General features: G+C 29.4%; 1 long non-coding RNA gene across 2 annotated transcripts; it reads left to right on the forward strand.

Moving 5' to 3' along the window:
* Positions 1-7019: 7019 nt before the first annotated feature.
* Positions 7020-10263, forward strand: LOC143236396 (uncharacterized). Of its 2 annotated transcripts, none has more exons than XR_013019636.1 (4): positions 7020-7720; positions 8358-8539; positions 9668-9770; positions 10119-10263. It is a non-coding gene; the product is annotated as an uncharacterized LOC143236396 (long non-coding RNA). The 2 variants fall into 2 exon arrangements; XR_013019755.1 differs by having other exon boundaries at positions 8424-8539.
* Positions 10264-11576: the final 1313 nt, after the last annotated feature.

Below are 11576 nucleotides of genomic sequence, written 5' to 3' on the forward strand. Positions count from 1 at the left end.
TAAAGGGCTTAAAGATTAGGAGTTGGCAATATTTGTTTCATGAGACTCAATTTTTCTAAAGCCTATTGATTTTATGAATATTAACGTGTAAGTTGTTTAAAATAAAATACAAATATTAACTAACGAATACACAAGTTATAAGTTTAACGTACACTAAAGTAAAAACAGTATCATTGTAGGTTTACATGTATTACTATTACCGTACGACGTTTAGGAAATATGTAGGATCGAAATTCATTTAAAGAAAGTCGCAAAATTTATGAAATGTGCGATCAAATATTTTAACAGCGTTATAACTCTATAATACATTGGGCGTAATCATGGAAATAGATTTTGAATATTGTGTGTTTGAAAACCATCCCCGAAAAATTTTAATCAAAGAAAGTTATAACGGCTAATCGTGTTATCCGAATAGAGCATCTCAAGTATTGGCAGTGAGTGGTGTTAATTACCTGGTTTCTTTCTATAACATTAAAATTAAGAAGAAAATTGGTCGGATAAATCTCCAGTAATTTTACACATCATAATACAAACAAATAAATAATTGCAAAGTAAATGTATTTAGTAGTGAATTACTTTCAAGTTTGATTGAAAGTAAAATTGTTAGTCCTTATTTATATATCTTTATAATATCACCAACGTGTGTGGAGTTTTATCAAAAAGAGTCAGTCTTTGTCAAAACAAAGAAATAAATTCGTGTGAATAGCTTGAGCATATAAACAAGTTGTTAAAAGAAAACTTAAGGTGACATCTGTAACGAATTTACTACTTTATTCAATATCAATATTTGTGTAAGTTAAATTTGTTTTTAGAATTGCTTGTAACTTATACTTTAAAATGTGTATTACGAAATGCCCTCCTATTATTGGTTTGCTACAGTTGGTATACTATAAACCTCTGAAGGAATAACTGTGAAACACTTAATAATCGGGAAACTACAGATATTTTATTAACAATGTTGATAGATTTTGAACATTATAATTCGTTTAACTTGAGCAAACTACCATCAAACTGCACATTTTATCACACTTAATAACTCACGCGCAATCAGTGAGCGGCTGGGTTGCTACGCGTTTTGTGATCTGTATCGATATCAACTCAAAATTATTTCGCTCATTGTAAACCCTCGATAAAATATTCAGTTATACACAGCAAATTTGTAAAACTTTTGTATATAATTTTCTCATTTGTGATAACCGTTATTCTCAATTGTATTATTATTTATAATTTAAATGTATTTTTGATAAAGAAAAACTGTGTCAAGCAATATTTTTAGCAAATATAATTAATTTAATAAATATCAGCATTTATTTAACTTATAAATTCAATTGAAAATTTAACTCAGTTAGAAGCTATTTTAAGTTGTAAAACCTAACATTATGAATCGCAGGCTTGTCAGAGACAAATCGTAATTTATAATAAAAATAAATGGGAGACTCGTTAAGCAGTACTGAATGAGAGATGAAATTCAACCTAAATTTATCAGTTCCTACAAAATTTGATCATGTCTGAATATCAAGGTTTACTTGAATCTCTCGAACAACTAGAAGATATAATAAAAGTGAAACTGCCAAAATTTTAGAATTATAAGTTAAGAAATTAATGAGATAAAATAAACTAATAAAGCGTGTTACTGAAATATAAAATTATGATGATTTGTTGTTTGAGGAAGCATGAGTGGAATACCTTAGTGTCTCCACCAGCCAATCAGAGTTCAGTGATAAAGATATGTTGGAAATCCAGCTAAAACGTATACAAATTGAGCCTGAAGGAGCCCCTATCGAAGCCGAGAAAGAAATTAGGCTGAAGGAAATGCAAATTATATTGAATTCCGATCAACCAAGAGGAAAAGAAAACTTTTAACTTCATCGACATGTTAAAGTACCACTATTTAATTAAGTATATATGACTAAAACGCTTAAATCAATTTATTGTAATAAAATATGTACATATCCCAAACTAAACCATCATATAATGTAAAATGTTTTCATATATTTTCCTCACACAGGTTAATAAAAAAATATGTATATCCATTACTGATGTCTGTGCTCAGTAAAAACTCCAGAAAAACATAAGATATCTGACATTGAACGTCGGCAGTCTAGTCTTTAGGGTTCGCCACACACATCTATATGTTAATTTTGTCTAAACCAAGTTTTATTCACCTCTCAGTAACATGTGTTCAACTTGTACATAGTAACCTGGAGCTCAAGAGTGTTGGAAGTTTTATTAAAAGACGAGTGGCTGGAGAGGACAATATTCTAATACTTAGCTTTAAGTTAGTTTCACCTAAACAAAACTTTCGGTTATCAGGTATTTGCATGTAATGTAAACATAATTCTCTAAGTGATGTTGGTTAATATTAAATATAAACATTGAACTAAACAACACTAGTACTGTGTCAATTCTTCCTATACTGTTCATTACAGTGTTTATTAAAAGTAAGTGTAAATACTAATTAAAATATTGAACGTTATATAGTTTGACAAAGAGCTTAAAGTTAGGCCTACGTAAAAAGTGTAAACAAATTAACTAGAATTCTTTGTTTAGTAATTTATCAAATTTGACTTTTACCATACATGAGTAGTTTAATGAAATTTATTTATCAAATTTGACTTTTATAAAACATGAGTGGTTTAATTATGTTTATTTATCACACTTGTCATCACCCATGAGTGTTTTAATGATGTTTATTTTAAATTCGTTTTATGCATTGTTAGAAATACTTACGTAACTCAGATAAAAATCACAAATACAGTATTTGAAAGATAAGACTAGTTACAAATTATTTAAGCTAAAATCTTTATTGTTAGCATGATAACTAATGTTAGTATTCTACTATTAAGACTTTTCTATAGAGTTAATCCACGTTATTTATATTTTGAGTTCTATGATAAACAGTACGTTTTAAACTTATAGGTTTCATAACTTAGAAAGTACAACAACAATTAAGTTTAAGGAGGATAAATAATGAAAACTAAAAAGTCGTAAATTTTGAAAACGTTTCAGCTGATGACTTTAGTACAGTTCCATCAATTAAATCGAATTACCTTCCTAGTTATTCTTATCAAACGTTAGGACGCTGTTTCTACAGATTGTTCTATTGACATTTACCGACAAAACAGACGCTAATAAAAATACGTGCTTGAAAGTTCTAATATAAACTTGCTCTTAATCTAAGGTAAAATTCAACATTTATTAGAGAAGTAGAAATTTCTAGAATAAACCCTTTCTGAAATAGGTTGAAATGTAAGATTAATATCTAATCTTCATGAATTGTTCTGAAATAAACTAGAACTTTTAACGTTATAAATATGTGAATTAGAAGTAGATGCACACAATAGCACACAATTATCTTAACTGTTTTAAGTTTACCAAACCTGTAATGGTTTTTCTTCTAGTCCATCAGAAACAACAACATAATAATTATAAAAACAGATAAAGACCATGCTCTAGTTGTAATGAACATATTAGAACAATGTATAATATCTTGTCAGATATGTGTCTCCTTTCTTCTCGTGACTGTGTTGATGTTCTACTTAATGGACATTTTACCACTGGATCAAACTTTTCTGGCTGAAGCCATTGAAGACTAGTGGAAGTTTTTTATGTTTACTGTGGCATAAATACTGATGGAGGAAGCTGGACGGTAAGTAACATTTATTATAGATAGTAGAAAACTGTGCTTTGTAAATACATGTATAATAAGTGTAATTATTGCAATATATTTATAGATTCTTCATTTTCTGTTTCCAAAGTTATCTAAAGAAGAGGAAATCATGAAAACTGTAAAAATTATGAAGTGTTTTATTATTTCATTTATATATGTATTATTGTCTTAAGACTGTTTTATATCTTATATATATCACTGTCCTGAGCTGTTTTGCACCTTATTTATTACTGTCCTAATACGGTACAACATTTGTTCTATTCTCAGTATCTGCAGTTGGTATCGAAAGCATGCTATGAGCTGCTTTACTTCAATTATTTTACTTATCTCTCATAAATAGTGTCTTTCCTGTACATCATTAGACGTCATAAACCTAATTTACATTTGTTGTAGATGATACACAGTGAACGATGGTGAACGTTTTTCCTAATAACACATTTTGGTTATTTTAGAATGCCTTTGGTTATCGTGAGTTATGGTTGATCTGGAAGACTCACTTTATCTATGTTATGATTAAAGTGTAAGGTATGTTTAAGCTCTGGTTAAAAATATAGTATTACATCTATTGTCGTACACGCTTATTTTCAGACTCTGTCCAAGCCTGTTGTGGTTTACATGTGTCTAATATATGTATCTTTGTTTATGTACCTTTAACAAATCATTATTATATAATATAAAGTAAACCTTTGACATATTTCACACTTTAATTTATCAAAATTAATTTCTTTACGTTATCTGTTACTGATATGGGTTCAGTGGACACAATGGGTACAGTTTTTCTACAAGGGACAAATATAACGATACTTATGAAAGAAACTATGCCAAAACCTTTAAAGGAGCCTGATGGTGCATTAACTGTCACAGTTCCAACCTTAATGGACTCTACATGAACGGTGAACACGAGAATTATGCTAATGTTGTGGAATAGAGTAGGACGGAAAGAACAGTGATACTCACTTCCAGATGTAGAAATGAAAATACGACCCTTGTGCTAAAAGTTAGAAACAATAAATGAATTGTAAGTTTTATTCTAAATTTCGCTTATAACAAATATGTCTTTGATGACTGGAGATTACTTTAATTATTTTCGTTCTGGTAGTTACAAAATTAATAACACTGTTTCAACAATCATAGGCAAATAAACTATACAGAATTATTTCATCTTAATAAATCAACTAGCGTGTATGATAAAAGTAGTAACTCAATTTATAAAATGTTAGTTTATGTTTAAAAGTCAATTTAATACCAAAAGTAATTCGACACAAAATTAATAACGAACAATGTTACCGATAGGTGTCTAAACTGATCACGTGACGATATACTCTTACTGTTAGATTTATCAGAAGATAACAAACTGAAAGTCCAAAAAAATATTTAAAATGCAATAATTTATTTTCACATCACGATAAGGTTACTAACAGCTTTGTAGATTACATTCGTAGCTAAGTTGATAATATAACATCCAGATATGTATACTAATGACGTCACTCAAATTACGCCTGTCACTATAGGTGCTTATAGTAACCACATGACTCACAACTACTATCTTTAGTAGATGGGCATAGTAACAAAATGTTATGTGATGTGTCGAAATATACAAAGAAACCTTGTATTATTATCAATAAAATACAGTACTTGATACAGGACCATCGTATACAATATATATATAAGATATCCAATGTTTCTACTAGATTCATATAAAATAACCATTGTTTCTGTGTGTTTTCTTATAGCAAAGCCACATCGGGCTATCAAATAAGCCCACCGAGGGGAATCGAGCCTCTGATTATAGCGTTGTAAATCCGTAGACTTACCGCTGTACTAGCGGGGGGGCTCTGTTGTTTCTGCAAGATTTATATGAGATAATTATTGTACCTAAAGATCTATATCATATAACCGATTTTTTTCACCATATAAAACTGTTGTTTTCTAGCTGTTGGTAAGACTGTAATGAAACACAGTTTTTACTGTTCAGAAAGAAAAAATTGTGTTTTACATAGATGTAATTTTTAATTATGTTGTTAAATTTAACACATTGCCCTGCATAATTTTCAATACTTTTAATTTTTCTCTTGTTATAGATCCATCGAGAAACTCTAGAAACATTAGGAAAAATATCATCAAGATTAGATAAATCAGAGTGGATTGATTTCAAATAAAACTTAAGGTGAAGTACTTCTAAAATGATCATTTTGATGATTGATTATAATTAATGGTTAACCAGGCCCTAAATGTACCACACATATTTGTAAGACACATTAGAAACAAATAAATGAAAATAACATAACACAAATATGTAGAGGAACAGATAACATTAAAGCGTGTCATATGAACTAAGCTACATTAGGCAGAAGTGACGATCGTTACTAGTTAACGACCGTTCACATCCTTTGATATGGTACGTGTAGATCTGATAGTCCTTAAAGGACCTGTGATTATAATTAAATGATTAAATAAAAATCGTCCTCTTCGCAGGTAAATATACGTTATCATTCACATCTTCAGAACCAATATTCATAAACTGAACCGTTGTTGTACAAAACCAAATAAATATATATTGTAATAGACATTGGTTAACGTAAACGGACAATGACGATGGTCTTAAACTACAAAATACAAGACTTTCTATAGATATATTTAGTTTTAATGCAAAATGATAATAGTACTATAAGTATCATACTGACTGATATGATGAGATTATGGTTATATAGTAAAGTTGTTGTACTTTTTGTTGATATATGTATTTAATCAAATAAATTATATTTGTGACGAAGGTATTAAAACTAGGAACTTATTTCCTAATGTGTATAACAACTACAGATGACTTACTTTATATATTTGAAACAAACCTTAGTTATGAAAGTAGATTATCAACTCAGTGTTTGTGTTTTTCTTATAGCAAAGCCACATCAAGCTATCTGCTCAGCCCACCGAGGGGAATCGAACGTCTGATTTTAGCGTTGTAAATCCGGAGACATACCGCTGTACTAACACGGGGCGATTATCAACTCAATAGACGTATCATCATGAACTACTGTTAATACTGGAAGTTGATTCATAAATATTAAAGTCACAAATTTAAACTCTGAACGTAAATGTTTTCACTTTCTCATTGTTGTCATTTGTTGAATTTGTATGAAAATTTGTTAATTTTAGATATAAAACAAAACATTATTTATTATTATTGAGTTGAAAATGTCTACAAATAACCATAAATATGTTATTGTTTTAAAATAAAACATGTAAATATTTTTAAACTGTAAACACAAACATACGACAAACACTTCCGCTATAACTATTTGAAATAATCTCCAAGTAAAATATGAAATATATTATAGTGTTTAATTTATCGTGTTTGTTAAAATGCTTCAGTTTTAAAAACATTTATAAGAAAATATCAATATTTGAACATTTGTTTTAAAATATATAAATATGAAAAAGAAAATGACTAAATATTTCAAAATTAAAATACGCGCAACATTTAAACACATAAAGAGTGCTATAGAAGGGAAACTATTAACAATATCAGAACTCAAGTGGATAATATGTTTTAACACGCGTAAATAATTGTAACCTTAAACCTTGAAAGAACAACAGAAGGATACATTTGAGACAATGAAAACTTAATAAACATTATTTGAATAGATGTATTTAGTAAAGTATTCAAAATATTTCAAATAATATTTCCTGCTGGTTTATAGTTTAATATTTAGAACAGTTGCGTAACAAAAAACAGTTCTCTGAAGAAGGTCGAACTGCAGGTTTGTCAAACTTGTTTATCTGTCACTTATTTTCCTTATTGGTTTCAAGTGCAGGATGTTTCAATAATAGCATCACCAGTTGTTGATTTTGGATACTTTGGATACTGGACTTTCTCTTGTCATGATTTAGAAATAGAATCACGTGATTACCTTGATACGATTAAACTTCGTACGACGTTGGTCATATATCATGTTACTGTCTCATATATTAGAACAACACGGACTCGTTCATATCATTTTAAAAGAATTTTTAACCGTGTATAGATCAACCTAAAAGATATTTTGAAAGGTATTTTTGATAATTCTTAAATGTTATTAATAATATTCAATAATTTTAGTCTTACTGTTCTTTTGAAAATCTTTTGTATGAATAGCGTCACAATTCAGTAAATGTCACCTTTGTTAATTAAACAAATAAACTGCTTCTGTAAAAGAAGTGTTATTTAAGGAAGTTTCAGAGTTTGATTGTGAGTTTGTTTAAATCCTGTCCTAGTGAATACAACTTCCTTACATCATATAATTATTGACCACTGATAAATAAGAAAAAACAATAAGTTCCTGGGTTTTGTTAATATTTGCCCTGTCATTGCTTTAGTCTGCATGAAACGCAAAAGTTATTTAACTTCTGCATGTTTAAATAACTCATCTTTGTTTCTGAACATGAATTAATTAAACTAACCTTAACTGACTTCTTAATGATAAACAGTCTTAACAATTTTTCATATATAAAACCAGAATGTTTTAAAGAAATTAAAACTCAAAACTAAAGATCTGCGTCTCTCTCGGTAAAATGTTTATATATATATTGTAATTATTTCATTTTATGAAGCACAGAATTTTTTTAATATCTGTTTTTCATTTTCGTAAACTGTTCTGTATTGCGTCTGTCAGAAATAAACTTTTATATAATGCTCTTTATTTTACAGTAAGAAGAACATTAAGTCTTCAGAAATGATTACATTTGTCTTTATTTGGTTTGTTTTATGGGTTAGTCCAAGTGTTGGACCAGAGACGGTCCAGAAACTGTTTGAAGATACTTCAATAACCAGAATAATTGCGTTCATCGGCGCCCTGGTTTCTCTGGCCAAAGAAAATCTAAAAAACAGATGTAAAAGTTATCACAATGTTTATTTAAAAGTTTAAATATTTCGTATTTATTGATTTAGAATTAAGTTCATTGTAGAAAAATTCTTTCACAAAAATCATCTGGTCCAAATCATTGCTATTATCATTGTTGTTGTTTAATAATGGTATAGTTAAATATAAAGATGTTATATTGTTAAAAATGTGTATTGTTTTTCACTTTAGCTATTGAATAATAGTATTATTTATTATAAGGAATAATACAGTTCGTTAGTTAATATGTTTGTCTATTTGTAGTTCAGCACAAAAATACACAAGTGTTTCTGTATTATACCCACCACGACAATCGAAACCAGGTTTATAGTGTTCTATGTCACCATACATACTGTGGTTGGAGAATTGGGTTAACAAAAGACAATCATTTTTATCACCTTATGAGACAAACATTATTTTTTTTAAATAACTTAATCTATAAATTTTTACTCTGAAATAAACAATACTTAAATTGGTGTCCATTGTCTTTATAATATTTTCTTCTACCAGACGTACATTGTATTTGAAGTATATTCTATTATCAGCCGTACAATACAAACTATACCAACCGTTTTGTATATATTGTACCAACTGCACATTATTACAAGATAAATTTCTTATTAAATTATGTGTAATGATGTACATATCAATTTTAGGAATAATTTTATAGAATAAACAAAGAACTGAGATACACATTACATCACACTTGTCTACACTTTGAAGTTTCAACTCATACTAAATATACATATATATCAGGATCTATAAATAAAAAAATCAACTAATAAGTTATACCTCCATGTATTTATATATATTAAACATCACTTAAATAACTTAAGAGTTTTTTATATATTTTTTCACCATATTAAAAAATAGTTTATTTAATGATTTTAATATTTGTTTGTTTGATTTTATCGTTATGAACTTTTTTTTTTATATTACGGAAAAACTTTTATCTTGTGCACTGTCAGTTTAATACTTATTTTAGAATGATCCTGCATGTTGTCCATGGTTTATTTTGAAGAAAATTTTATGTACAAACAAAACCTTTCATAATTTATTTGTGGGGAAACGATCGGATCTAACAAATCAAGAAAATTATTGAAACAAATTTGATTTATAGGATGAAGAAGGAAACGAGAGGTTTGCCATCTGTTGGAAGTTTTGGATAGAAAACAAAGACTACTTGTACAGATTACATGTCAGCAATTACTTTGGTGACGCAGGTGATCAAAGTTTACTCTTTAATCTAATTTATTATTACATTGGTATTATCTTTAAAATAATCATTTAAAAATAATTAGTTTAAACATTTCTATCATCCAAGCAATTTGAATTGTTACATTAGTAACAATTGTGTTAATTGTGTGATAATAATTTACTAATAGCATTTTGATAAGATTAGAGACAAATAATTCGTCTTATTAATTGAATTTTAAAATTATTTAATCAACATGTGTGGACTTTTGACAACAAATTAATTATTTAGATATTTAGATACGACTGTAACATACTCTCGTGTAACTATTTTCTATAATCAAAGCCTTATAAATTGTTTCGAATGTTTCTCAAAGAACTAGTTTCAAGGGACCGAGTGGATGAGCACATGGTGGGCAACAAACAATGGTTATCTGATTGAGTTTTTGGAAATGGCCAAACATAATCAACAATCACACGGCTAAAGGTTCTTTGAAAGCTAAAATATGTTTAAAAGAGACTGAATTTTTTTTCTTTTTTTTTTTTCTTTGTTGGCCCGGCATGGCCAAGCGCGTAAGGCGTGCGACTCGTAATTTTTTTCTTTTTAGTTGTTCTGACGAACTGACAAGTATGACAACTTTTACAAACTGAGAAACATTTTCTCTAAGTTTTGACCAAAATAAATGTTTCTTAATATTCTCAGGTCTTGTTGTTTTAGTAAATTCATTGGGAACTATCAGTATTTCAGAATGCTATGCTTTGGAAACAACGATTTGATAAACTCTAGAGTAGTCTTCTGAAACTGGCACATCCAGTGATCTCCATTTCCTCATAAGCACACCGTTTAAACAAAATAACGATTTGGAACACATCCAGTGATCTCCATTTCCTCATAAGCACACCGTTTAAACAAAATAACGATTTGGAACACATCCAGTGATCTCCATTTCCTCATAAGCACACCGTTTAAACAAAATAACGATTTGGAACACATCCAGTGATCTCCATTTCCTCATAAGCACACCGTTTAAACAAAATAACGATTTGGAACACATCCAGTGATCTCCATTTCCTCATAAGCACACCGTTTAAACAAAATAACGATTTGGAACACATCCAGTGATCTCCATTTCCTCATAAGCACACCGTTTAAACAAAATAACGATTTGGAACACATCCAGTGATCTCCATTTCCTCATAAGCACACCGTTTAAACAAAATAACGATTTGGAACACATCCAGTGATCTCCATTTCCTCATAAGCACACCGTTTAAACAAAATAACGATTTGGAACACATCCAGTGATCTCCATTTCCTCATAAGCACACCGTTTAAACAAAATAACGATTTGGAACTTTCAACAGCTCATCATTTGGCAATGCATAATTAAATAGTGAAGAAACTCTGCGAGCCCTTTTCTTGCTTAACAATCAGTTTACTTGTGGCAGATGGAACTTCACCAGGCGAATCAGATCCCTCATGCCAATTATTGTGACTCACAAATAAATCACCAGTGGGACAATCATACAAAGATCCCAATGGGATCCAGGAAAATGTCTAAGCCAAATCTATAATGTTGTCCTCTGAATACGTGTCTGTCATTTACCCCAGACAAATCGTTTTCCAACAATAACAATACACACATAATTGGCAGTATAGGTTTTATTCCAACCAAAATAGGCCCCACAACTAGATTTGATGTTAAGTATAAGATATGAAGAGAAACATTAATAAAACCGCCCTCAATAAAAACAGACTCACCAGTGATAGAACTAGAATCTAAAGGCGATATACCTTCTAACAACAATGATTGAATAACCCCAGCATCACGTGG

The sequence above is a fragment of the Tachypleus tridentatus genome, chromosome 1 (assembly GCF_004210375.1).
Source record: "Tachypleus tridentatus isolate NWPU-2018 chromosome 1, ASM421037v1, whole genome shotgun sequence".
Lineage (NCBI taxonomy): Eukaryota > Metazoa > Arthropoda > Merostomata > Xiphosura > Limulidae > Tachypleus > Tachypleus tridentatus.